Source organism: Trachypithecus francoisi, unplaced genomic scaffold (assembly GCF_009764315.1).
Source record: "Trachypithecus francoisi isolate TF-2019V2 unplaced genomic scaffold, Tfra_2.0 Lachesis_group0, whole genome shotgun sequence".
Classification (NCBI taxonomy): domain Eukaryota; kingdom Metazoa; phylum Chordata; class Mammalia; order Primates; family Cercopithecidae; genus Trachypithecus; species Trachypithecus francoisi.
Genome location: NW_022681453.1, coordinates 74,670,119 through 74,697,138, shown reverse-complemented (window position 1 = coordinate 74,697,138; position 27,020 = coordinate 74,670,119). Strand labels below are relative to the sequence as shown.

The following is a 27,020-nucleotide window of genomic DNA, read 5'->3' as shown; positions in this document are numbered from 1 at the left end:
GCGAAGTAGCTGTACATGTCATGTAAATTGGACTGGGGAAGGACTTCACAGAAAATTACAGATGGCGATTACATCCTGCCGGTCATTTGGTCTAGAACCAGATAAGAAAAACTTTCTTTTCTGTTTTGATTGTTCAGTAACATGAAACAGTGGACTAGACCAGTTCAAACCAAAGAATGTCTTAGGGCACACCCGCTTTGAGGACCAGCACCTGGCTATTCTACATGCTCTTCAATTGTTTAAGCATATAAAAAGGAATGATGAGATGGTTACATGTCAAACTGGCTGTGCTTCCTCCAAACAGGATTTGCTTGGCCTATTTGCTTTTGGTGTACTATCCAAATCCATAAACAAAGGAGAATTGAATTGAAGAAGCAAACAGGAGAAAGAAAAAGACTAAAAAGGAAAAGAAAGAGGAAGAGGAAGGAAAAATACTAATTTCCCATTATTCCTATCTGCAAATCTGGCTGGATTTGATAACAAAACTCCTACTACTGTTCTCTAATGGTCTTTGCTGCATGCCATATGGACACAGCTTCTAAAGGGGATGAATTCTAGGTTTTCCTCACAAATATACAAACACAGAACAGCAGGGATCTTGATGACTAAATTACCCTAACTCACAACAAGGATCACAGAGGTGGAACATGGCTGTTGGGACTAGATTCTTCTGCTTATTTCACGTGCTTTGTGAATTAAATTGTTCTTAGAAAACTGGTGGACTAAATGTTTTAATAAAAACAGCCATGAGACACAACAGTTTCCTTCACAAAGGCTTTTCCCCCTAGCTACTGTGAATATATTGCTGAATGGTTCTGACTTCTGGAAGAGCAGGAGGTTTGCCTCTTCTCTTTGCCTCAAAAACCAGGCTTCTTCTATGCATCTGGGAGATGATTATACTCACCTGAAATTTCAGGGTACTATGTCAGACAGTTCCTTCACAGTGGTGTTTGGCACCTAAGCAAGGACTTGGCGGGCCAGACACATTTAAAATGTAAAAGCGGATGATTATATTATTTTGCATTGTAACAATGAGAGTATTTCTGGATTGTAGCTGACATGTAGATCATCATAACCATATGTGGCACGACGAACCACACAACATTGCATCAGAAGCTTGTAGTTAATATTTTCAAATGATTCATTTTTTTTTTTTGAAATAGAGAAATGGTGGATACTTTTTTCGACCCCTTTAGACAACCACTTATTGACTATCTATTGTCAGTGAGGGACTCTTTCTTCACAGAAGGGAGCTGGGCTATGCCAGAGTCTCACCATGTTCTTTCTCCTCTAACGCTGAACAAAATATCAGTGAAACACCACGTACAGCTGGTTTTGAACCTAATAAGAAATCAGTCTGTAGAAATGGGCCACATTGGTAATAGTTGGAAATGGTGATATCGATGGCAGTGGGAATAACTGGCACAGCAGTTTAGGAACGTCTCAGGGACTCAGAGTGGGTAAATGAGTAAATCTGCTCTCACCTATTTATATGCTCCAACAAATATCTGGAACTCTAGAAACTTCAAGAGTCTCATATGATCAGGCCACGTTTATAGGTATTACAGGATTCATATAAAATAAGGAGGCATACATGTTGATCTAGTGAGCTTCTCCGTATTTGTACAACACTCAGGATACATCCGAGAACACATTTTAATTTTTAGAATCAGCTATAGAATCTGGCAGTTATTAAAAAGTAAAGTTCACTTCAAAAAAATTGAGAAGCCAGTTCATAATCAAGATATACAAAGCAACATTGGTGGGGTAAGTCAAATAATTCTCTAAAATGATTATGGTGAAAGCGAAGAAGGGCATGTATCTATCATATGTGGGTCCCCAGGCATGTTTGTAATCTGTTGTGTGATCTTGGGCAAGTCATGAAACTTCTCCCGAGTCTCATTTTTCTTATACATAATGTGGGAGTACTGGATTAGATGGTTTTTAAGATTCTTTCAAGTAATAACATTTGATGATTCTAAAGTAAGAGGAGATGAAAGAATAATTCCTCTTTCCTCTTGCTTTGGTAAATCCTTGCTTTCTCTTGCTCCGTGCCGATGCAGTTCGCAGTATTAGGTTTCTGGACTCAAGAAGTCAAATAGTAAATAGTAAACACTGAAGCTATTTTTCCTTGTACACATGGACAAATCATAGGGGAATAATCCTTCCTTTCTTTGTATATCAATGTCTCTTCTCAAATCAGACTTATGCCTAAGGTAATCACGATCATTCTGGTGCTAATAAAGATTTTTCTTCATCCTTCCCACAAGGCCCTCACCCATGCTCATGAAAGCTTATGTGATTGGGTTATTTCTATATTTATGTCCTGGCTATTTTTTCTCTTCCAACTTGTTTATGAAGTCCCTGGTAAGCATAAAGCTGCAAAAACAAAAACAAACAAATAAAACAAAACAGCTCTGTTTGAATAATTTACTTCAGTTGAAGCAGTATAAGAAAACATCCTAATGCTGAGGGGAAGAAAACAGGTTTTAAAAATACCCTGGTATCTTAGAAAAGACTAAATAAAATCTTGTATCAATGATAGTTTCACATGTTATTGCTTTTCATTTTCAAAGACAATGCTACATATTGGCTTTATAGTCTGGTGTACAGACATGGCTACTTTTCCCCATAGCTCTCAGGTCAGTGCATCCTCAAAGCCAAGAAGGTCCAGAGCCTGCCGAGCTAGCTTTACATAAACAAAGGAGCTACACAGAAAACCCAATACCCGGAGCTTATATCATATCCTGACTAGGCACTCTGGTTACCCATGACTCGCTCTTTTCCATCTGTGCCCTGATTCTTTGCTGGTTTAATTCCCTTCACCTAGAATGCCCTCAGTTTGCCTCCCTTTACTGCTCAGAATTCCCTCTGGACACAACTCACAAGTAGCATAAACCCCATTTTCAAGAAACAACTTAGTTTGACTCAACTTAGTTTGACCCAGCGATAATTTTCATGGATGGCAAGTGAAAATTAGTCCTTGTGGTAACTGGAGTCACTGAGATCAGGTATCTAGGAAGCACTCAGAGAATACCAGAGAAAAGACTGTCAAGGGTTGCAGTGTCCTCATAGGAGGAAAAAAAATCCTAGCTTTAAGAACAAGCCCAATATAGAAGCTGTGGTATGGAAGAGAAAAGTTGTAGCCATGTACAGGAGGAATTGTGGGAATTGGGTTAAAACAGTCTGACTTCTTTTTTTTTTTTCAATAAAGGAGAAGAGATCCTGTTCTTGAAGTTTAGTCACTGGATATAGCAACATATAGTATCATAAAGTTTAACTGCATTAATTATGAAGCTAAAATGTCTAAATTTTAGTACAGAGAACATGGGGCATAGATAAATAGGCAAAGACATAGGAATGTGTATACAATTTGAGTTTCACTTCCTCGAAATCTCTCAGAGGATCCCTCTCAGTCTGACGGTTCTATCATCGACAGCCTCACAAACTCTGACAACACCTGGCTGGGTTTAAGGGATGGGCCATGATGTCTCTTGAGAGTAAAAGATGGAGTGAAACTCAGAAATGCTGAATGCTTTTATATATGTATACAATTTTATTTACGTGTATATTTATATATCAATATATACAAACATATATATTTGTATGATGTTTGGCAACCTCGCTCATGGTATTCCTGTGAAGTAGGCATGTGGTAAACATAATTAGCCCATTAAACAGATGGTAGGGCTCTGGCATATCTCACCATATTCTAAAATGGTGGAGCTGTACGCAGGGACTAAAGAGAGTGCAGTTTGATACATGGCTAACTGCAAATCTCTGTGAATTGCTACTTTCCTAAAGACAATCTGGGTAGGCTGCATTTGGCTGAGAACTGGGGATAGTTTAGGAAGCTTTAAAAATATACAAAGGGACAACTTTTCACATTCATTCAGATATAGTATCTTCATTTTTACTTACTAGAGGCATTTTTTTAAAAAAACAGCTTTTTATCTTAACTCATCTGTGTTCCAAGCAAACTTCCAAATTGCTGAGCAGATTAAAAAAAAAAAAAAATCCTACATGCCAAGTAGAAACACTGGGTAAATGTTATTTTTTAAAATTGTCTTAACAAAGTGCACTCTTGGAAAGGATAAAGTTGAAAAGACGTTTGGTACTGTAAACACTTAGCTGTCATTGTAGCACAGTGACCAAATATGTCCAAAAGCAGATGTAATGAACTTTTATCTGACTGAATTATATGACCATGGCACTGCCACTCTATAGTACAGCAGGCTTCAGAGATCCTGTTATTAAATATTCTAGCCTATTGCTTTATCATTTGAAGTAGGATCTAGCAGAAGTGAAGAGTTACTGAAATTAAGACTTGAATTTACAAGTGTATTTGAACTGGCTTCAGGAAGACATGAAACATCAATACATCTGGAGAATAGAACTTGCAATTGACTGTTCTTTACCATCTGGTCTCAAGAACATTTTCTGCTTGGAGTTGCATAAGTAATGAAAAAACACACAAACAACTTCCTGTACCATGTTTTTGGTCACTTATAATGACGCATTACAAAGTAAACCAGCTAAATATAAGCAACTGCGCCTTACTCCAGATGACAACATACATTATATAACTAAGATCAATGAAAAAGAACATCTTTATTTTAAGAGACCTGGACTCAAAATATTCAATAATAAACATCCTTCCTTCTAAGGTGTTCGTACTGAGTAGTTTTGGCTAGACAGGTTTTCAGAGTCAGTATTACAAAACAATCCCTACATTTTTTCAAACTGAAAAAGGATTAAAAAAAAAGCAAGCTATACTGAGGAATAAAATGTTCCATATATTTTTAAATGTTTTTTAATGACATAAACTTGCCTCTTTAAGCAATAAAATATATTCTAAACATGTTTTTCATAGAAAACTTTTATATATCTTTGTTTTCTTAAACACGGTAAGTTGATATAATTTATTTTTTTCTATGATACAGGGTCATCCTTGTGAATATTCATTATTCCTGTTTTTCAGTAATACACTTTTCTTACTTGTGGTGAGAACCAGCCTCGTCCCTTGGCTCAGCCTAACGGCCACAGACTGAGCTATAGCCTACTATCCACTGCCATAGCCGACTGGCGTCACTGTCCCAGTTTTTCAGACCCATCTCCTCTAAATCCTCTATGCTAAATGTATTTTCTAATGTGCTTTGGATTAGAAAATCAAATAACTAAAAGCTATAGAGACAATACTGCTTGAACGCAGGGTTTGGTAGGGGACTTGGGGGAAACTCATTTGGACACTTGAAGGTCTTCAGTTACTTCTTTGTTCAGAGTTGTAATTCAGAGATCTGTACTACCAGAAATGGACTTTGAGGTATTATTGTATAACACAGAGTGAGACATTTATGCACTTTTATTGCAAGGGTTCTTATTTTAAACGAGATTGTCCAGAAATCCATTCTTGATTACTTTACTTGATAGGTCTCTGATCCATTGTATTTCACTCCCTTGATTTCCTCCGGCAATGTAACTAACATGATGACAATTGGGAAGTAAAGAAATAGCACAGTTTTAGGATAAGGTGACAGAGTCTTCGTAACTGACTTCATCATAGTGATGGAGGCAAAAATATACAGTCAAGTTAGAAAATGTCCCTGGACTGCTAATGGGAACTCTGGCCTGACTAGACACTGGGAAAACATTAACAACTGTGAAGCTATTTATGTTAATTTTCAGTGTTCAGAGAAGTAATGTCTGATCATCTTTTTTCCTTTTCTCCAAAAGAAGAATAATTCACAATCTGTGATAGGATAAGGATTGTGTTGAAATTTACCTTTTTATTAGCTCTGAAAATAGGATTTCTAAGCAAACTAATAACCTTAAAACTGTTGGGAGGAAGGATGGGGGAAACCAGATGTAACCCACATGAGGGGGGGAAACGTCTTTAACTACTTTAACATACACATATCTCATAAGTTACTGACAATTCTTATTTATTTTGAAGTAAAAGTGCTGATGAAACTCTACTTGTTAAAACTTAGAAATTTCAGTTCAAACTACATGGAAATATTCCATGATCACGTTTTCAGCTCATTCTAGTTGTCTCCCAGTTTATTTGAACTGATGAAGTTTTACAAAATAAACACCTTTAGCTTTCTAGAGTTACATTTTTACTCATGTAATTTTTTGTTAATTTCTGTAGTATGTTATATGATAAAAAATACTATGTAAGTACTGAGTTTGCTTGTTATGGATTATTTCTGGATACAGAGAGTTTGCAAAAAACTTCAGCTTTACAGCAGCCAACGTTGCTGCAGACTAAAGCAGAAGTTCGGGTATAAACTTGTCTTCTACCAGTTTTCCACAACTTTGCTATCAGCAGCATCTGAGGACATGGTTAATGACTTCTGAAAATCATTCACAACATTGCTAACGTTTTAGGAATCTTATAGCCTTGCCGGACCTTTCCACAATCACGAGAAAACCTTTGACGAAATGAGAACCAGTCCTTATACCCTCCCTTCCTTTCTTCTAGCGATTCACTTTTTTTTTTTTGTATTGGAACAATCAAAAGATTCAATGTTTTTAAATTCCATAGAAGACTAACGATTGAATAATTTTCTCACATCTCTGTTTGTACTTTCGCAGTCTGGTTGCATTGATTTGTGTCTCACAAGTAGACATTTCCTTTGTTGGTCACAAATCAATGCTATACAACAAACCTGCCAGCACATTCCACCCCCACCCCCAATGTTTTGCAGTTTAAAAACAAAGCACATTTATATACTTTTTCTTTTAAAAATTACTTTCATTGGTTAGTAGTACACTAGAAGAAGACAAAGCCTCAGAGTTAAAAATCCCTGGGAGAAGGAGCTCCTCTCTGGCTGGTCTCTGATTCTTTCACACTGCCTGGAGCAGAGAACTGCCTAGTGGGAGAGCAGCGCTCGTCCGCCGTCCGCTCCTGGTGTGCTCTGTTAACCCAATTAAGGTCCTCGCCTTCATACATCACAAAGCTGCCCAAAGCAACACACTGTGATGTCACAGTCAGATATGATTTCACGGCAGGAAAAAACCAAAAAGGCAGAAAAGGTTGAACGTATTCTGCTTTTATTCAAATCTTCTAAGAGGGGGCAAAAGGGAAGATTTTTTTTTTTTTCTGAGAGAAAAAGAGCAGAAGCTTTCTCACGTGAATGTGAAAACTCAGTTCTGAAGATGCCCTGGTGCTTTCACCCCAAGTGGATAAGCATGAATACAGAAGCACAAAGAAACACTGTCATCAATCAGAATGCTCTTGCCTACCCTTAGCTACAGGTGGAAAGCAAGCAGGCACGATTTGATTTACCTAGATTAAAAGAGCAATTTTCTATCTTCTTTTTTTCCTTTTAAAAATAGCCAATCGATTTTGGCCTAGCTATTGCTGACTGCACCAGGTCCATTTTAATACCCCTGTAAACAGTTGATATAGCACATTTTAGGCTTGAACCAGCTGAAATGTAATTCTGGGAGTGTGAAGCCTGGAATTCATTTAGCTTTTTAATTCTGACCTTAAGAATAAATTTTAAAACAAATCAAAGCTATGTTTTTCAAAAAACACAAATGAGGAAAATATTCTGTCCTAAATTGCAATGACATCTGAAATGAAGACGCGTCTCAGAAAGATGCTTCTTATGAAAAACTTAAAATTTCATAAGTTATAGAGAGTTATCTACTGAAAGAGGATCTAGTTGTTTAGAGACTTTGTTTAGTGAAATTGCATGTAAAAGAAACAGAAAGAATATAGGACTTTTATATAGGGTGACTATATGTTGGGATTCATCGGGCAGCTCACAGAAGAGGGAGAATACCTCTACTTGTTCTGGAAAATAACCATCTTGATTATTATGAGAAAGTATAACCTTTATCAAAGTCTGTGTGGCAGGAAAAATAAATTAGGGAGGGACTTTCTCAGGCAACTCAGAGAGAGATTCAACATCTGGCAGATGTTTCTTCTGAAAAAGACAAGGTCCATCTAACAGGTGAGACATCGGCTGAACAATGGATGCCAGGACATGGGAACTGGCTCTGAGAATCAGCAAACTCCATGTTTAAAAAGTCAACCCACTTTTTTTTCCGTTTGCTTACTAATTCCTTGTTCCATTCTCTCCTGTTTTCTCTCTCCAATTATCATTTACTTAATTTGAAATTCTGGCTTTAATGGGGACAGAACCGTATCCAGAGGTATTATTAAGATAAGAAAATTCAGGAAGAAAGATTTAATGAGGGGCTTAGGAGTTTTTGGGTGAGGAAAAGGAAATTAGAGAGAAACGAGGGAAAAACTAAGAAATTAAATATCAGCCTCAGCACGGTGGCTGTAGAAGAATAGCTTCTGAGAGACACAGATGGTCTGCATTCTCCAGAACAAAAACAAACAGGAAGTAACAGGGCCAGAGTCCCCTCTCCCCTTCATTCCTCTCTCCAGTGTAAATTGGAAAAAAACTGAAATGTGTTCACATCAAAAAGTTTTCCGTCAAACTCTAGCAAGTGACCACAGTAAAAGATACAAGAGAGCGCTGGTTCCAGCTGGTAAAATGCTGAAAGGATGTCACATCGTGGGGGTGAGGAAGAAATCAGGGATTAAATACATACAGTTTGGAGAAAAATCAGGCTCCATAGCTAACTAATGATGAATGGAGCAGACAGGTGGCAGATTTGAGGTCTGGAGGAGAGGAAGGGCTCCATTTGGGGCCGCCCATTTTCTGGAGGAGGGGTGGGGGCTGCTGTGGAAAACGGCTACTCCCGGGGTGCATAGGGAGACAACTGACTTAGTGGAGGGAAGGGAAGAAATAAACTAGGGGGTCATCTGGGGCCACATCGAGTTAGTGAGGGTTTTAGTTTGGAAGATAACAAGCTCTTAAAACATGGCTTTGACTCATAAAAAATGTAGCTGGGATGGATGGCTACTTACAGGGTTAAAAGCAAACGAAGAGCTCTTCTATTCCCAAATCTGCATGCTGAAGTGCTGCCTAGAACAGCAAACATGTACATGCAAAACACCAAAAATACACAAAGTCGGGGTGCAGAGGAGGTGCAGGATGCACCAGTCACTTCCTTCCCCACACCCTTCAACGGCACAGAGCTCTGGCAGGGTCATCACCAGTAAAACTGGAGTCTCACAAGCCATCCCACAGAGAGAAACCATCCCAGGTCCCCCATAGCTCCAGGCAGCAGTGAGGACAGTTTTCATGTTCCAAAACTAATTGGACAGTAAGGAGTGTCTGTAAGAATAAAAGCGGGTGGGAATGGAGGATGGAAATAAAAGAGAAAAAAAGTGTCCTTGTTGAAAGTTTTAAATTACAGGCTCAGTAAAAAACTGGCATTCCACCACATCCGGTCTAGTTACCAAATGGAAAAATGGGGTCATTAACATGTTTATTTGAATTACATTAGTCCTTCTCTTTCATATTTAATTTATTCTGTTAGAAAAAAACACAACGCTCTGCATGCTGGTGAAAGGCAGGGGTGTAATGGATCAGGGAGCTGAAATACAATGATCTTTACCCATTATCTACCCTGCTAAGGCTTTTCAGAACTTACTAGGATCATTCAGGGATTCTTCCCTCAGGAGGGAGGGAAGGGTACAGAAAGATGTAAGGTACAGAGACGCTACTGAGTTTGTTAAAATAATATTGAAGCACATTTAAATTAAGGAGTGGAAGGATGATTTTAATATGGAAAGAAAGTTTATAAAAAGAAGAAAAGTTGGGGATAAATGACATCTTCTCAGACTGAATGTCCAGATACGAGGTTGGTGCTAGGCTTACGGAACATTCTCCACATGATATGGAAGTTGTAGAACATTGTGTTATTAGTATTTGGGGTATTAAAAGGCGAAGTCTGCCAGATGATCTCATGAGGCTTGCTGTCATCCACAAGAGGTCAGAGCAACTTCAGTACAAGCAAGTATAATGCAATACGTTCAGGGAAAAATGAAAGAAGGTATATTTTTAGGAAGATGTCCAGAAATGGCCTGTGTATCTTTGTGGTGGTGACATGGAAAGCACATAGACTTAGCATCATAAGGCCAGTCCCTGCTCTACAACTTACTAACACCATTTGCACAAGTAATTCAATCAGTTTTCCTCATCCATAAAATGGGAACATGAACAGTTACCATAGAGTTGTGAGGATCAATTGAGATAATCTATGCGAAAGTGTTCTATAAAGCACTGTACAAATGTAAGACATTTATTTTCTGAAGACAGTAGTGCCACGTGCGGGCCAAGCAGTGTGCCAAATATCCTCAGAAATAGGAGTGGAAACAAAGCAGGGAATGCTCTGACAAAGCTGAAGAGCACAAGGATCTCCCAGCTCAGTGTGACTGGGTGTATCATTCACTCATACCTGAAGGGATTTCTCACCGGGATGCTGACCTTGGGTTCATAGACTGCCTCCACAGTAGGCTGTCACCCACTCATAATGAGTCATTTAAAGTTCAAATCTTACTTCATGCTAGCAATGCTAACACAGAGGCAAGTAGTTTTAGGCTTTTTTTGGTCACAGATTTCTGCTGCCATTGTCAAAATAGTAGCCCCAACCTCTAACTGCAACCTAGGGCAGCCAGCCCAACCTAGACTTAGTTCTGGTCACTTTTAGTGGAACAAATTGGCTCGGAAAACATCGCCTTCTACTTCTTCTTTAGGATCTCCAAAATGAGCAAAAACTTCAGTCTCTAGTTTTTCCTTAAGACAAGTTTCTCACTTTGCTACAAACGGAATCACATCTTTTTTATTATGATTCTTCCTCTTTGGTCCAGTTTGTTGAACATCTTGCCAGCTGTTTCTAAGCTGAACTTTGGCTTAAATACAATTGCAGTCACATTAAGATCATTCTGTTTTGAGCCCAGAGCAGAGTGTAATTCTGACAGAGGAAGGGGAGAGTTAAATTACGATGAGTTCTAGTAAAAGATAACGGCAACCCACGTGTGGGACACTTTCTAAAGTACTTCAAAAAATAAAAAGGAGAAAGTTCAGTATTAATTAAAATAATCATGATATAAGATTAAGATTTCTATTTATAATGATAAAATCCAGGCAAGGATATGGTAAATGTCTATAAAGAAACAAAAGGCCTAGGAAAGTGACTATGGATTTCTTTTTCAAATTCTAGTATATACGAACTGGAAGTCATCTTACTACTTTTCAAAAGAAACAATTTATGACAAACTAAAGAACTACTTTACACAGTAGGCAATCAACTTATAAAATTCATTAAAGGTCGATGACATAAATAGTATCACAAAGGTTTAGCTGAATTCATGGATAATAAGTCCATAGTGGGTTATTCAGAGAAACTAGGCTATCTGGAGGAAAATAACTCTAATTCTTGAAGTTAGCAACAAGGACAATTGTGTCTTACATAACAGTTTCCTGTCCCTGTGATCAGAAAATGAATGCTGAGCTGAAAGGACCATGGGCCTGAACCAGAGGGGCTTTTCCTATAATCATATGCTTGTAAGAAAATAGGGACTAACTACAGTGCTGATATTAAGCCTGCTGGGGCGAGAATGTGTACTAATTCTCGAACCTGCAGTCACACATGTCACATTACCTAAGTTGCATTATGCCACTCCTTCTCTACAGCAACTGTTATCATCTCCATATTACAGATGAGAGAAGTAAGCATCAGAGAAGTTCAGAGACGAAAAGTAAATTAACAAAGGTCACACAGCTGGTAAATGGCGGATTTGGGATTTGAATTTAGGATTATCTGCTTCCAAAGCTCTGCTACCACACTGCTGCTGTTTTCTGCCCAGTAGCCTGATGTATTAACAGCTTAAGATGACTAATTTAACCTGTTAAAGCAATATGAAGTCTTGCTCTTAATTTCCCTTGATATCTAAACTATGTGTGCAGTAGCTTCTTGTCATCAAATCATGTGCACATCTATGGCTTTACATTAAAGATGTCTCCAGCTCTCATTAAGAGGGAACGAAAGAAGCAAACAGATCACGAGAAGGTAAATGGCATATGGCTTTTACATATGCTGCCATGGATTATGATAGAGTACCTCAGACTATAATGTACATTAACAGAAACTCTTCTCTACCAACTACTCATTCTTAGTTTTCCTAATCTAAACTCACGTACTATAATAGAAGTAGTATCTAAGAAGTGAATGAATATGATGAATTCCAACAACTTCCTTGCTTTGGTAACTCTAATGTTGAATGGGATATCAAAATGGAAGTTGAGAAACACAAGAAATAGCTGGGTTGGGAGAGAAGCACAATGAGGAGAAGAAACATTAGAGAAGAATCCAGAGTTTACTTTCCCAGGCTCTGATTTAATCTGAATGAGCTTTGTTTTTCCACATTTTGAAGAAAATTTAAGTTTAGTAATAGGAGATTGTGTAATGCAAGAGTGTTGCTAGCCTAAAGCCTGTGATAATATATCTTAGGAGCTCTGTGTCCCTCATAACAAAAGTAACAACCTTTTCAAAATTATTTGTGGCCTTGAAACATAATATAAAATACCTGTATCTTAATTTCTGTCCTTGTAAAATGGGAACAGTTATTTTTATATGAAACAACAAATACATAAAATACTACACATTTTATATAAAAATTATATAAAAATTATAAAATATATAAAATATAAAATGCTATGATAGTATATAAAATACTATATATTTTATATAAAATTATTATATATGTTTACATGTGAATAGGAGCTATTTATGAGTTTTATAAAAAGTCTAGGTAAAAGTAAAGTCATCTATAGTCCTTTCTCTGGGGTTCTCTTCCCTTTCGTTTTGTATATTTTTGCTCCCCTTTCTCTGCCACCCATCCCCCTGCCCCCGCCCAGGATTTTACCACAGATATAATGGGTTTCTGTAATACTGGCAACTAATAGCTTTTGCAAATGTTGCAAAAGGGACTTGGCTAGGGACCACCCAAATAGTGACCAAATAGTGACTCTCACTGGCTAATGAAAAATCAATGTGGTTTGATATCATTAGGACAAGGTCAAAATAATCCTCTAAGCAGAATTTCCTTACATTCCCTCAACACCAATGTGACAATCTCACTGCAAACAAGGCATTGGGATGTGGCACTGCTGAACCTGGCAAATCTGTGTCATTGTTTAACTGAACTAAAGGAACTATCAGTGCCAAAGAAGAAAGAGAATAAGAGAAAAATGTCAGAAATGACTGTCTAGATTCAAAGAAAAACTCGATGAAGGGGCATATAGGGATGGAAGACATCTTCGAGTGATGACCAGCAGTTCTGAACTGTGGTTCTAGCTCTTGATACAAACTTGATGTGTTGAGTGGTGCAAAATCACTACACTGTCTAGGCCTAAAATGCCTTCAACTGAAAGTGAGGAACTCCTTTCAAATCTAAAGTTCTGATTTTGTGAGTCTTGTTTGGCTGGCTTACTCGGTTAGAACATATGTTTCATAGGGTTAACATTATAGATTCAGTTCTCATATAAATCAGATGGCCTGGTATAATACTTTGCACATAGTACTTGCTCAATAAATATTTGTTCAATGAATAAATGTCTTGGAATAGAGAAAAACTCTATTTCATAGTCAAGGATTCTAACTTAGGTTTAAATGGAGTGGGGACAAGAGAGAGCATAGGGCTTGATAGCAATGCATCTGAACTCCTGGGCGAAATAACTTAAAACATGGGTCTCACTGACTGCTATCACTGTATAGTGACTGTGCTACAAGAACAATCTTACTATTCATTCAGACTTTTGGAATCACCTGAGAGTGTTCTTGCCAGTAGCCTGTTCCCAAAAGAGATAACCAATCCTGAGAGAATTCCCTGATTTTAAGATTGCATACATAGCTCATCAAATCCTTACAACATTCAGTTGGGATATGAAAACTACAGATATTTTTTCCTCTCCACTTTTCACATGGAAAAACAGAAGTCTGCTTCCATTGCAGTCACCCCATCTCCTACAGGGGTGGGAAATGACTTAACCAGTATTACAGATTGAGCCACTACCTCTTTGTAAATATTATAGTTGAGCATAGAATTTCCCACATGTGGTATACCCAGTGATTTAGATGGCAATCACATGTCAGAATTTTGCTTTAGATAATGAGAATCATGTCATAAAAGAACACATGAAAATATAAATGGAGACACTTAATAATATCAACCACCTGATCATTGTGGTCAGACACATGATAATTTCAATTCCTTAGCAATACTTTAAAAAAAAAAAAAACTAACTAAATGGAGAGATTAGAACCTGGAAGATAAAGAATCAAACATCAGAACAAGTAACCTTGGACCATAAATATTCTCTGACATTTTCAATTTGCTTGCAACATACAGAGTTTTGTTTTGTTTTGGTTTTGCTTCCATGAGTGTATTGTATCCCCCAGTCTCTCCCCTTCTAGAAGCTGGCTAAGTATAGACGCAGATGGTGAAACTCAATCGCAGAGTGCTGACAGAGTTTCTCTTAGGGCCTACAGAACAGATCTACCGAGTCTCACATCTCCTGGTCAGCAGCGACAGGTAAACACTAGCTTTATTTTAGCGGCTCAGTTGCAGCTCCATGGGCAGCTGTCCTTACTGCACATAATCAGTCCCTTTTTTCAGGGGGTCATAACTCAACCATCAAAATACCAAAATATGCTCTGGTTCAAAACTTGGTGCATACAGTCCCAAGTCCAGGAATGAATGTGGTTTACTTCCAAATTTAAGAAAATATTGAGTTTTGTAGGTTATTTATTTACTATTTTCAAATATGTTTGAAGAATCTTTTAAACTTCATAGGAAAATGTACTAAAAAGGACACACCATTTTAATACCTCGGGTGATTCATTCTGAATTTCAGCACACCACTGAAAGGACCAAATAGTGGTGGAAAAAAAAGTTTGTTTTATTTTCTTACCAAATACAGATGTTTTGACCACTTGGGTCCTCATCAGTGTTCAAAATATTAGTGTGTTGTAACATAATAAAATAAAGGCATTAACTTCTTTGTTTTGTTCCTTTCAGTGATGTGCAGAATGGATTAACGAGTTCTTGTTTCTGGCCCTTGTATAACTCAAAAACTCGTTTCAACTTAAATAAATTAAGTAAGTAATTAGTTCATAATATGGCCTAATCACCTCTGGTATTTTGAAACAAACAAAAACACAAAAATGGCTGTTGCACATTTGCACTTAATTACTTCCACATAAAATACTTGTGTGGACTTTATTACAGGTGACATAAATTTCAAATCTAAGCTTTGTGATAGAAAGCCTGGGTTATGGTATTGTGTAGACTTCCATGAAGATTCTGTAACCATCCCTACTATTTTCCTCAAGAAAATGAAACCACAGTCTACGAAACCACATTCTTGAGCTCTTAATTGGCAAAAGAAAGTGCTTTATTTCAAAAACTCTGGAGAATAAGTTACTTCCTACAGAGGCTCAAAGGATGTTAATATAAAAGGCAGTATCATTTCTGGAATTTCTGCAGTGTTCAATTTTTGCTCTTGGATTCTGAACAGTTCTTGTTTGCATACACGTCTATCTGGGAATTGCTCTTAGTGATCAGGACAGCCTTATGGAAATCCTTCCAGATGAATATACTCAATAGAGCAAAAAATCTTGCTCTGTCTTTAATGTAAAGGAAAAAAGGACTTTTAAACAACTGTGTAATTGTGAGTTCTAGCCTTAAAGGAACTTTCTTGGCTTGGATTTCTTCTACCCTCCCCTTCAGATACTTAATAATCAAAGTATATGCCAAGAAACTAATGATGCAAACCAGAGTATTGCACATGAACTTGGATCGCTTTCCCATTGTGTAGTGTGTGTAGTGACCAAGATTGGACCCAAAAAGTCGATGACAGAAAACAGACTGCCACATAATCAAGGTACGCCTACCTTGGGAAATTTACAAACCCATTTCCTATCCTTCATAAATGCATATAATGATTCTCAGTATAGATTCTGAACCTTGTAGGCTAATCTGACCATCAGCTGTGAAAGGAAGAAGGATCAACCTTGATTAGTAAATTTCCAGGTCATTTGCTTGGCAGGAACCCACTGATGTGTTAGCTACATACCTCACAATTCTTTAGGTGTTATCTGATGTTACCATGCATTCCTGACACCCTTTGAATTTCAATACAGAAATCTAAGTACAACTAAACATTTCCCCAAGCTGTGACTGCCTTATGGTTATTACTCATTTTAGAACTGAGACCAACTTTTCTTCTGACATTTGACCTGGAGGAGTTTCTCCTTCAGCTTTCTGAGTCATGCAAATTTATTCAAATTCTGTATTGCAACCCTTGTCAGTTGTGGCCAGACATTCACTTAGTGATGTCTTACACACAATAGGCTCGCAATAAACATTTGCTTTTCAGAATGAAACTAGCCTTATTATAAGAAAAAAATGGAACAGATTTCAATAGAGTTCTAAATGAACTAGAAGAAAGACTAATAGATCTTGAGTATATTAAAAAAAAAAATCAAGCAGAGAGAACAGTTGGGTTTTGATACAGTTTCCCAAGGGAAGTAGTAGAAGTTTCATTACTCAGGGCATTTTAAAGTAGAATAGACAAAACACTAGTGGGGTATGTTGAAATAAAATATGCGTAGTCCGTCTGTGAATTAGTGTTTACTTTCAATATAATTATAACTGAAGCAACACTGTAATGGGAATTTTTCATACACAGGAAAGCTATGGCTACTATGTTTCCACATCGACCATATGTTGCACATATTGGTTGGTGTGGATGTGTATCCCTACTGCCCTCTAGTGGATGAAATGTAAGACCTACCTGATTAACCAGATCTAACAAGCTACTGGTTTGGGGGTATATCAATCTTTAATCATTTAGGGTAGAAAGAAAATAGCTGTGTTGATGCATTTTCCATCAAATTATAAAATTGAAGGGCATTAAAAACAACAGAATCAAACTCTGTAATTAAGACTGCCATTTAATGTTTGTTCGCACACGGTATTCATTTCTGTGTATCCCTGCCAAAGATCCATTGTGTAATGTTGTCCTCACATGACATTAAAAACACCAGTCCCCTGGAAAATATAAAAAAGAAACTGTGCTGCCTTGAAATACATGGAGTTTACTTTAAGAAACAGAACATTAATACAGACACAGTAAGATAATTTAGAACACAAATAATGGCGACAAGAAACTTGAAAACCAGGACTGCTCCTTAAATCTGAGCAAGCATATTAGCAGCCTATGGGTGTGCTGGCTGGTAGTCAGAAAAGGGCAAACAAAATGGGTTTCAGAACAGGGAAGCAGATTTGAGAAAGGACTGACTAAACACATAGTAATGGGGCAGGAAAATAACTCTAAACACACATTTGGTACTGTGGGTATATATTTAATGCTATCACATTGAGGCTGCTTTTCAAGTGTAGAACCCAGATGCTGTACTCCCAATGAAGAAAGATAGGGACTTGTACAGTTCTGTGGCATTTTGTCATTAAGACACAGAACAAATTTGAAGGCCATTCTCTTTGCATAATTTTAATTATTTTACAGGATTTAGACTTTAATCACTAAGTTTTAGTCTCACACCAAGAGAAAACAATTATACAATCTATGTTGCCAAAACAACTGATATACCAAAGAGAATAAATGAAATCCGAAAGTAGAGACACATACCGTGTACACGCTGAGTGCACCAGGGCAATGGCCCTTACTAGGAATGTGGGAAATCAATTGGATAAATCTTTAAATATCGTAAATTGTTAGAAGCTGGTGATATGTGAGTAGATGTACACTTGAGGGGAGGGGAACTGGGTGGCATGGCCCAGATTGGTCTCTTTGAGTTAGTGACAGTTTTTACAGTACATAATTTGGTTAAAAAGTATTGGTTTAGTAATCAAAGATAGGTCCCAATGGACTTCTCCTGGTAAACTTAAAATAAAAAAAAAAAAAAGCAACATACTTATCTAGATAGAGGTACAAAGCAACATGAAAACTCTCATTACCTGAGTGATCTAAAGAAAATCTAAGTTGATAAATATCCTGGGAGCATTGTTTTCATCTCAACTAGATTTACTGTATAGTAATTAGCATATCTATAGATAGATACAGGGAAGCCCAGGAGAGCTGGGGGTACCCAGTATGGGCCACAAGGAGGAAATACAGCCAATTTCCTACTTAGCACCACGGACAGAGCTGTCAGCAGAAAGAAACATCCTTGGAGTTATCCTTGGTGTTAAAGAAACACAAAGAAATCAGTGTTGCATTTTAAAGACGCTTCTTATCCCCATTGTGACTGGCAGTCTGGGTTGGAATTATGTTGCACTGCTTCCCTGTAGGGCACCGATTGGAGCTGAACGAATAAAAAGGTGTCTTGCCCACCTGTGCACACACAGGAAGAAAAGGTTGATACAGGAGAATGATGTCTTCTTGACCTTTGTCTGACACTTCTCTGGTTTTTGAAAAATCATAGCACTCTGAAGAATACTATCCAGTCTTTCCCATGTCAAGACAAGTCCCTCTGCGTTTCAGCCTTAGGGTCTCTATTGCTCTGGGGCACAACTAGGGAAAGGGAATAAGTAAAGACAACTCTAAAAGGAAGTAAAACGCCTTCTATTCCATCTCATATTATAGAAGATTGCAAAGAAGACCCTCTTCTTCCTCTCAGCTCTGGCCTTTATGGGGTGGAAGTCACTATTAGATTCCATAACTGAATAACAGATTCTGGAAAATTAGAACTCTCTCTCTTGTTCTTGAGCAGTGTGGGGGTCTCCTTTTCTGTCCTGCTGAAGCCAGATATAGACAACTGTAGAGAACCAGTTTTACGAAAGAAAGCACCCTAGCACAAATTATTTGGCATTAAACCATACTATCATTTGCTAAAGACTTGTAGTCAAATCTTTCCTCATTTGATTGTTAATAAGAACCTTGTATTTCTAAAAGAACTTGATTACCAGGGAACTTGTGGGTTTCAGCTTTAATCAATTCTGAGTGTTTTTCCTATCTTTTGTTTCTTAGACCTTTATGTCCACAGGAGAGTCTAGAGAGTCGAAATTTACTTTTTGCCAGCTCACTACGCATGTTCACCAAATGGTAAAGTTCTCACTGTAAAGCCCAGCAAGACAAGATGAGCTCTGTCTGCCCAGCAGCCTTTCAGAGGCATTAAGGGTAAGAGAGAAGGTAAGTAATTCACTATGCGTTCCCATTTCTATAATGGGGAAGGACGTCTTGATACATTTACAATACTCCTCTGGGGATATTTCATCAGTTATACCTAAACTCTAATGGACAATAATTGATTTGAACTTTCCACTTAGCACAGAGCTGTAAACAGCTTCACTGCAGACAGCAGCAATGAGCCGACGTTTTGTAAAGTGGAGAGAGATTCAGAAAACTTTTGTACTGGGTCATGCCGTAGCCTAACAGCTTTTGAATCCAGGGAAGAAACAGTTTGTCCTCCTGGTTTTAATAGCTGGGCTAATCGAGTTTCAAGCCTGCAGTAGGTATAGGTTATCTTTTGAAGTCATTCCATTTTAACCCCTCACTATTACGATGAGTTTATAATCTAGCCATAAAAATGTACTCCTAATTTAGACATACATCAGGACACATCCAAAAACATAACTTTCCAAATGTTAATTTTCTGGTAAAGGAAAAAATAAGACATTAAAGTCATTTTAAGACTACAGATTTTTTTTTTTTTTTTAAACTCTCCGTGGGTGGTGAGCATTTCAGGGAAAATATTCCCTCTCCTCCAATGTCCCTCATCTGGTTGACATCACCCTGTCTCTCCCTCTCCCTCAACCTCACTTTGTTTCTGGCCGTATCTTAGTGCAATCTCCCATGGAATGGCCCCAAAGACTCATCTGCTACAAGGCATGAACCAAGCACAAGTATAGCTCTGTTCCATGACTTTCTTTTATAGCCTCCCTCCAGCCCTGTTGAACACACAAGTAGACGAAGTTTAGAAGAATTCTCACACTACTTAAATCAGGTCTTCTGTCTCACTCAGGCATGACAGAGGGTAACAAAGAAGAGAAATGAAAGATTGACTACATTTTACTTAGACCACTACATCGTCTGCTCAGTCTATGGCTTTCCTATTTTGTTCCACACTCCTGGAATTCTCACAATGGGATTCAAAGCTCACCTAGAAGCCACTCTTAGACAACAAAGGACAGAGTCCCCTTTGGAGTTGTTGCTGCCACTTCTCGTGTCAAAGATCTACAAACCTTGTGGCTGTGAAGTAGGACTTTATGAACATACAGCAAGAAAGTACATTTTGTGAATATATTGCAACCGGACATTACCCAGCTTACATGAATTTGACATGGAATATGAATTTTCTCTCAATTCAGCTGATGAGATTGTAAGAGCAAAGGCATAGCACTGTCAGAAAATAGATTTACCCGTCACCCCCAACTGTAATTCCCTTTCTAGAAATCTACAGAAAAAATAGGATATAATCCGACAATTTGTAAGATGTTGTCCAGAGTATGAAATGCATTAAAATCAAAGTGAACATAACTTGTTCCACTTAGTCCTGAAAATTACATTCTGCAGCTTCTAGACATCAAACTTAGTTCTGGTTTTGATGTGACCACTGATTATTTAGGTAACACTAAGCAAGGTACTGAACCTTACAAAGCCTCAATTTTTCCATTTCTCATTTGGGGAGAATGACACCTGTGTGTTCTTATTTATTGATTGATGAGATGAAATTATATCATAAGCTAGTGAAAAAAATGGTGTTATATATATTTTGGGTCAGTCATCTTTACTTTTACTGCAGCATGACCAATGATTGGCAAACTAGTTAAAGTGTACCTCATCCTTCCTGGGTAGAAGGCAATATGGAAAGGATATTTTCCATCATTTGGCAGTAAGGGCCTAGCTCTACCAATGTTCTTCTCCAGGTAAGCCCTTTTCTCCCACAATCAAAGGGCAACATTTTAATATTTAATCTTTAAATCAAATATGGCATTCTCAAATTTGGTTTAACTAACGTCTAAACTTCACTGAGCTTTCAGTTGAGCCACTAACTCCCTCTTTCACTGTCAAGCTTCCACGCAACACTCTTTAACCACACAAGTTTGTACAATGGTACCTAGTGAGCTCAAATGATTCTCTCACTGATCAACAATTAGTCTGTAAAGTGTTTATACTGCAGAACATCACTCTGGTGTGTCAGGTTCAGCTCTCACAGACTTAACTAAGCATAAACTGTGCTTTACAAATAAAATGCTTATAAAAGTTAACAAAGAAGTAGATGACTTACATTCACCCTGTGTTTTATATCAACCTTGGAATTCAAAGTTCCATAGTTAATGGAAATGGGAAGAGCTTAGCGAGGGTTCAGAGCAAAGGCCAAAGAACGTTCCTTCCTTGTTTGCCCAAAATATTAAGAGATAATTTGATAATAGTCGTTAGTAAGATGATGTGTTAAAAGATGTTCCTTATCTATCACTCAGATTAAACATTTAAAAAGGGGGTTTATGAAGTATGAGGGACTGGGTTTAGTTATAAAATTCTTACATACTTTAGGAGATGTTAAATCCTCATATGAAATACTCTGATGTCCCAGTGTAAGTTTTATGAAATACATTTGATACCTATTTATCTGTGACAATTTAGTTAACATGCTACTAGAAGGCAGGACAGGTGAACCAGAAGAGTTCTAGGCTTTGGCTTTTCATAAAAGTTAAAAATGAACTGTAGAGCTTATCTTGAAATACTCTTTCACAGAAAGTACATGTAGTATATGTATGATACAATGACTGAGACATCCCACATGCTAAGTTGACTACTGTCATAGGGAACCAACCTCATGTGAACTGTTTGATCCCATTATTGACCAGTCTTTATCAATGCTTGGCAGAGGTCAAGGAAGTAAATCTAACACCTAAAAAACAAGTAAGTGACTTCCTTGTTTGCTTTTGAAAATGCCATTTACTGATTTTATTTTTCTTTACAGTTGTTAGCTGTACATGGTCATATTATAATTGTCATATAACAACCTTAATTCAGGGACACATCTTTTGACACAATGTATTATTCAGCAACTTTGGGTAAACATGCAATTTAGGAGTGGAAAAAATGCACACAGAGACAAGTAATCATAGATACAAAGCATGGTGAATTTCTGTGCCATGCACTTCACACCCCAACTCATCTCGCAGGGAAACTAGAGAAGGGGCAGAACCATTTCTATTACGATAATTCACAAAGGGAGGCCATATAGATATGCATGCAAAGTCTCTCCCCACCTCTCCATTTACATGCCAGGATTTCAACTCTGCGACACTGAGTCCCTTCATTTAGCCAATTAGTCCTTCCAGCTTCATGTAATGCACGCCAAAAAGAAGGAGAAATAGAAGTGCTGACGTTCACTGCTTTGAAAGTTGCTATTCTAATGCCAAAGCTGCCTCTTGAGCAATTTCCAGAATGTATTAACATGGGAGCAAAGCGCTATTCCTAAAGACAGGGATCACATTATGCAGGGGAGCCCCGTTCAACATGTCACAATTGCACAGAACCTCCATCCCCTGCACGATCTTACAGTTGTAGTTAGCATGGACTCAAGTTTATGGTCTTTACTTAGGTGAAACTTAGGAGGTCTTCCTAAAGAAAAGAAGCAAATTAAAAAATATCTAGTGAGCAAGGCATGACACATCTTTTGTACCATGGCATTGACCAAGTCCTTTTACTGTCATTCTGAGAAAGCTGGTCAAGGTGCAAAGCAAACCGGCCTCTCAGTTTAGGACAGAGTGAAGGATTCTTCAGTTTGTCTTTATTATTTTTTTTTAATCAATTAAGTCAAGGTTCAATTTTAATTATTTTAATTTGGCAGATACCCCTAGAGTTTCCCCTCCATATTAAGGACCAAGCTGAAAACCATTACATAATTGTGTAGCTGTCTATCTGAATGCCCTCTTACGCACGTGATTCTGATACTTTGCAGGCAATAAGGTGTTGCTCTGAAATTCGCAAAACCACTAATTCTTCAGCCTTCCACCCTGTTTACAGCTGAAGCAGTGATAGAGATTTTAATATCACTTTCTCCCTTACTCTTGGCAGTAGATTTATAAAAGCCAGTTTGTGTCAGCCTGGCCCTCTACAAATTCAGCTGTTCTTTGCTTAACTCGTAACATTTGCAAGAGATGATTGGACAATTCCCCCATTGAGGCAGTATAGCAGACGTGAAGGGGCACTTAAAGTCCTATTTCTTCTTTTTTTTTTTTTTTTTTTATTATACTTTAAGTTCTAGGGTACATGTGCATGACGTTTATATCATGTATAAGTCCTATTTCTTCTACACATTGTCTTTGCTTACTTTGACCATGTCTGTCTTCTAGGTCTCCTTTTCCCAATACACAAAATTTGAATATTGGCTGAGATGATCCTGCAGGGTTCCGTCTAATCCTTTTTTGTTTTTTTACCCTAAAAAGCTCAAAATGACTTCTTTCTCTGTCTTTGGTTTCTATAATTTATAATCTTTGCTCGATCTTCTCCCTTTATTTCTTTCCTCAATGTTTTCTTTTGTATCTCCTAAATATGCTGTCCCTCAAAGAACCATCTTAAGGCCATAGATTTTTCTTCTTATACTCCTCACGCATCTGAGGGGTTGATGCACTCATCCATCTTTTCTCATGATCTTCCTCTTTTAGTTAGGGTTAACTAAGTTAGTTAACTTAGATAACACTTTCTCTTCAGAATATCTCTAATTAGATGGCTGCTAGCCCCTCAAAACAGATATAATAAAAAGCATTCTCTCTTTCCTTTTAAATCATTCTGCTATACAAATTCTATATAACCACAGTCTAACATATCCAATGCCCCAATCTTCTGCGAAATATTCACATTTTAATATATTGCTTCTCATACAGAGCCACTTATCAAATCTAGAAATTTTCTTATGATGTGAACTCAAATAAACCTTTTTTCACTAATATTCTTGGCCAGCTCCTAATCACATTGTACCTAGGATATGAAAACTGCCTCCTCACTCCAAACATATTCTCAGTGGTTTGACTGTCACAGCTCCCTCTTTAGTCCTCCAGTGAATTTCTACCCTACTTCAGATCAGTTGTGAATTCTAGACTCCCAGCACTGAAAGCCCCAAGTAGGTTTGCTTGTCTAACCTGTCAGCATCCGGTGCCACTAAGGCCCACCTTAATCCACACACCAAGTCGCTTTTGTCTTCTGGCTTCTTTCCACTGAGAATACACCCTCTCCATCTCTGAACTTTTTCCACATAAGCCTGTATCTATGGAATAATCCCTCCTGCACTGAAGAACATCTTTCCTTCATTCAAATGATAACTTACACCTTACTCATGCCAGAGAGATTTCTAAGATGATTACCAGCCAACTGTTAACCCTCTAAAACAAGGTAAGAACCACTCCACCCACCTTTCCACACATTTCAGAAAAAAAAGTATTTTAAATTGTGTATTGTAGTTGTTTATAAATTATTTTGATGGCAGCAAATTATGGTATTTAATACAGTTTGATTATTTATCACCTTGCAACTTTTAAGTCTTGATTTCAAATTGGTATAAAAAACAAAAACGAAAAAAGTCCTGTTTTGTTACTTTAAGATACAGAAAGCCATTTAAGTCTCATGCTTTTTGAGAATTGTCAACCGCTATGCACATGATAGGTATCACTAAACACCTGTTGAATTGGATTGAGGAAGAACCATCTTAAACAGTTTACTCATAGAGGAAGGAATCAGAAGACTAGGAACATAAATATTCCATAGCAGCATCTGAGTGTAGTAAGAAATAATACTAAAATGAGAGTTTCCCAAATTTCTCTCTCGTTTAATATTATATTCATAAAACTATATTTTTAAAAACAGCTTTGATTTTAAAACATTAAATTTACACATCAAGAAGTAGACACTAGCAAAGTCTCACAGTCTGATTTATTTCTCTGTAATATATCTGTCTTGAGAACATCAGCAGGAATACACCAAAGAAATACGTCCCTCACGGGATCAACTATATAAAAAGACAGAACACATCATCAGCACAAAAATCATTATCCATCTAATTTCTCCCATTCTAGATGGCTCCGGTGAGCCCCTCGATCATTACTGACTAGGGTTAAGATAGAGCTTAATGGATTAATTAAGCCAAAGCAGGACTGCATTGCAGACCAAAGAGGAGAAGGTCCTGACACAGATGAGGCAACAACTCCGTTCCTCTTTCATTCAAATGTGCAAGACTCACCCACCCCCAAGTGCTACACATTTATACCGTAAATAGTCTCCAAAAATAAGATTTGGTGTCTGCTGTCTGGGTCTTCCCCTCAGCACTCATCAACATCTAATACTTGGGTGTTCATCAAAACTTATCGTGTAATAAGAAATTAAATGTTAAGACTTTATTTTTCTTCAGAAACGTGGAGAATGATTGCTAACAGAGGTAAAGCAATAGAGGCAGAGCGCTCGTTTTGGCAATCAAGGAGCACCAACTAAGGGAGAGGTTATTGTTTGAATGTCAATGTGAGTCTGAGAGAGGGCCAGGGACACAGAATAGTCACAAAGAGCTGAAAGGAAGAAGTGCCCACAGCCATAAAGTCACGGGGACTGGGGGGTGGGGGTGGGGGTCACGCCCAAAGGCAGCTGTCGTAATGGAAACCTTCAGATTTGTTCATTTAAAGGGGATTTTGAAATTCAAATGTAAAAAGAGAACAAGATAATCCAAAGGGCTCAATTTGGAGCCTTTTTCTTCTCGTAAAAAGAGGAGAAAACAGAGAGAATCTCTCCGCCCCTCCAACAGAGTATGTACCATATTGGCAGTTTACTCTCACTTTTACAAACCAAATCCACACATTAATGACATAAAAACCACGTTCACCATGGGGACAATCAGACGCTATCAGACATAACATTAAATACGCAGGTATTAAAAGAAAAAGATGCAAACTACCAAGAAATACCTTACTCGGGAAATGGTAAGGCTGATGAAAGCAGACTATGTCATTAAAATCAAGCACACCAGAAAAGCATCTATGGACCTAGACTGGGAGGGACAGACCTCATTTGCACCAAAGAGGAAGTGCCCTGAAGGGGCCCAGAAGTGGGAAACTGGGTAGATTTTGGTCTTTTTCTGTTATTTATTTATTTTTTTTTGGCAGGGGGAGGGGAATGACAGAAACCTGACAGGCTCCTCTGGAGGTCTGGCTGGACCCACCATGTTGAGTCCCAGTGTCTAAGTGAGTAATAGAAATGAAAAGACACTTATCTCAATGGTTGTCCTGAAAGAGTTTTAAGAGCAAGTACAAGTCCCCAACCCCCTAGTAGAATACTAATAATTTCATTTGTGATTCTTGCATTAGGGAAAAAACTTGTGCTAAGTTCAAACAATAGGACACCTCTCAAAAAGATACGACTTCTCACTCGAGAGAAAGAATCAAATTCTGGAGTGGGAAGTGTTTTCACCTTAGTGATCTTTTAGTCATTTTGTAAAAGAGGAAACTGAGGACTTGCCAATGGTTACAGAAGTTAATTGTGTAGTTGCAATTCTAGCAGTAATGAATTTACAGATAGATTTGGGGCTATGAGGAATCTAGTGGAATTGGGTCCTTCAAGGCCTTTTATTTAAACAATTATATATATCTATATATACACACAAAAAAGATATGGGCGGAGATATCTATAGATATAGATGAGTATGTATAAAATACATTGCTGGGTAGTAAAAATAGGACCCAGTGTTGTAGCATTTTCACTACCATGGTCAAGAAGCCACTGACTAGATTCATTTGTTCAGTGAACAAATGTTTACTGAACTCTCTGTGCAAGTATTATAAAAGTAAAAAATGTAAGATTAGACATAGTTTGTGCTATTTCAAAAAGAGTTAACAATATAGTTGTTTTACATCTGCAATACAACCTCTTAAATAATCAAGTAGTCAAACTAATTCCCATTGGAATAATACAAATCAATCATTAATTCTGAATCTTGAGAGAAGGCATAAACCCTGCATTATATTTTAGTTAGACACTGGAAATAATCTGGAATGTTTCTGGTACTCCACACCTAAAGATTGGATTTCAGCTATTCTGTGCTTTTGGATGTTTTTTTCCCTTTTAGAATCCATC

General features: G+C 37.6%; 1 protein-coding gene across 23 annotated transcripts in view; it reads right to left on the bottom strand.

Annotated features, from left to right (window-relative positions):
- The window catches only part of ZBTB20 (zinc finger and BTB domain containing 20), an 845,365-nt gene that overhangs the window by 86,580 nt on the left and 731,765 nt on the right, over positions 1–27,020 (bottom strand). The gene's annotated exons all lie outside the window — the stretch shown is intronic.